General features: G+C 49.9%; 1 pseudogene; it reads right to left on the bottom strand.

Annotated features, from left to right (window-relative positions):
* LOC8076544 lies at positions 267-1,954 on the bottom strand (annotated as a pseudogene).

Genomic DNA, 2,845 nt, shown 5'->3' with positions numbered 1-2,845 from the left:
GAAAACTTTTTTATTTGAATTAATTTACTACTTTAAAATGTGCTTTGAATAAATTGTTTACCAAGTATAAAAAACACTTGGAAAAAAAGCTTTTTGCTAAGTGCCAAAAAAACACTTGGAAAGAAACTTCTTTGATGAGTGAGTGTTTTTTATTAAGCACTCGGCAAAGACAAAAAAAACACTTGGCAAAACACGTGGCAATCGACAAAGAGCCGAAATCCGGTAGTGATACATTAACTAATATTTTCTCTTTTTTTGACAAAATATCTTTAATTGCTTTTTATTCCTCCATTGGGCAAACAACAAAGAATAAAATATCTTAATCCAAGTACAAACTGCATGTAATAAATAATTAAATATACTATATAATATGCTACTACTCCAGTACTACTCAGCATCGATCTGTTCCTGCATGATCTCAGTGGTGGTCTTGTTGATGAGCTCCCACGCGCTCCGGACGTGCCTCTCCTCCTGCAGCGACGAACCCACGGCGAACCGCAGCACAAACCTGTCGCCGACCACCGTGTGTGCCAGGTACGCCTTCCCGGTCCTGTTCAGCCGCTCCATGAGCTCACGGTTGACCTCCTCGGCGTCCTCCTCCGTCATGCCGCCGCCATGGGGCCTGATCCTGAAGCACACAAGCGCGAAGTTCCTCGGCACGACGACCTCGAACCTGTCGTCACCGCGCACGGCGTCCTCGAACATCTTGGCCATGGCGACGTCGCTCCGGATGTGCTCCTGGAGCTTGGCGGCGCCATAGGTGCGCATGACCATCCAGAGCTTGAGCCCCCGGAACCGGCGGCCGACGCCGACCTGCATGTCCTTAAGGTCGGTGACGTTGCCGGACTCGCTGGCGTCGTTCTTGAGGTACTCCGGGTTCGTCTCCAGCGAGTCGGTGAGCCTGTGCGTGTCGCGCACCCACAGGCACGTGCAGTCGAGGCATGTGAGCAGCCACTTGTGCGGGCTCATGCTGATGGAGTCGACGCGCTCCACGCCGTCGAGGTGGTGCCGGAACTCCGGGCAGATGCACGCGCTGCCGGCGTACGCTGCGTCGATGTGGACCCAGGCTTTGAACACCGCGGCGACATCGGCAATGGCTCCGACAGGGTCCACGGCGTTGGACGACGTGGTGCCGACGGTGGCGCAGACGTAGGTCGGCACGAGGCCAGCCTCGACGTCGGCCCTCATGACCTCGAGCAGCCTCGCCGGGTCGAGGGCGTAGTCCGTCTCCGGGCCGGTGGGGATGAAGCGGATGTTGGCAGGATCGAAGCCGGCGAGGCGGCACGCCTTGAAGAAGGTGGAGTGCGTCTGTTCGGCGGCGTACACGGCCAAGCGCGGCAGGCCGGACACGCCGTGGGAGCCACTCCGGCGGAGGGCTGCGTCACGCGCGCGACGAGCGTGACGAGCGTGACGAGCATGTGCTCCTGGAGCTTGGCGGACCGCAGCTGGTCGCGTAGGTACCCCGGCTTGACGTCGGGCAGCACGGGGAGGGAGTCGACGGATTTGTAGTAGTCGGAGATGAAGTCGACGGCCTTGTGGAGGTAGGAGCGGACGTCGTCGGGGTTCAGCGGCTGGAAGCCGGTGGCGGCGGCGTCGCCGATGGCAGAGAAGGCGGTAGGGTTGGTGTCCAAGCTGCCCATGGCGGCTCTTATCGATCGCTTAAATGGTGATGAACACAACTGGGACGAAGTTGAAGCTTAGAGAGGTCGTCGAGCTAAGAGAGGCTGAGTGCAGCTGAGGACAGGACGAGGTCACTAGCCCTGACTGCTGGAGCTGAGATTGCTCGGTGGCTCGGTGAGGTTTGGTGGGGAAGAAGGCAGAAGTTAGGGTTGGGCTATATAGGCATGGAGATGGAGATGGAAGAGGAGGCAAGGCAGCAAGTGAGAATGGCGTGGCGACGAGGGCGTCGGCGGGGTCGTATCGTATGTGCGACTGCTGCTGCTCGGGGGAGACGAGACGAGGTTGGTAGGAGACGAGAATTTGGCTCCGGACTCGCGCGGGTTGTGCGATGGTTGTAGCGATTTATGGACTAGTAAACGTGTCGATCAGCTAATTAATCTACCGTGATATATATAGATCCTATATATTAATTTGTTGTAGCGATGGTTGATCATCGAATCCATTTGTGTTTTAGTTGAAATTTGTTTCTGTTATTAGAGTCTTGGTAAGTAGGGGAGGGGAGGACTTTTCCATTTGTAATTTTAATTTCCATTTATGTGCCAATTTTACTTCTACTTTTAGCACTACCACATGATTTATTAACGGAGGAGGGTCGTTTTCTATTAATAGGCTTTTCGGAGGCAAACCAGGAATTTGAACCCGCAATCTAACACTCAACACTGTATCACACCTCTACCACTACACCACACACGCATTCAAATATATATATAATATATGTTATTTTTTATATAAAAATTTTGTAATCCTATATTGGATATTTTGGCTACTAAATGAACTCAAATCTTATAAAGTACTGTAACTTTGCTATAGAATATATCTAAATTTGAGATTATTTGAAAATCTTTTAAACTTGAATACAAGTATATGTGAACTGAAAACACATTTGAGAAGCTAAACGACTTTATTTTGGGACCGTAAATAGTTTCAATTCAAAAACATTTTAACTATAAAGTTGTAGATCACGTCGGAGGCTACAATTTTGATATATAAAGTATGTCTTCATCCGAGTTCATATGAAAATATTATGGATTATTTTTTGTTGCAACTATTTATGGAGGCAAACGAACATCTTAAGACGACATACTCTTAGAACATCCGCTTATGAAAATCATTGATTAGCCGAGATGGCCGTCTTAAGATATCTGCCTTTGAAAATCGATTTAGT

This window comes from Sorghum bicolor, chromosome 7, assembly GCF_000003195.3.
Source record: "Sorghum bicolor cultivar BTx623 chromosome 7, Sorghum_bicolor_NCBIv3, whole genome shotgun sequence".
NCBI classification, from domain to species: domain Eukaryota; kingdom Viridiplantae; phylum Streptophyta; class Magnoliopsida; order Poales; family Poaceae; genus Sorghum; species Sorghum bicolor.
Note: the sequence above shows the minus strand (reverse complement) of the source record. Positions and strands in the feature narration are given on the sequence as shown.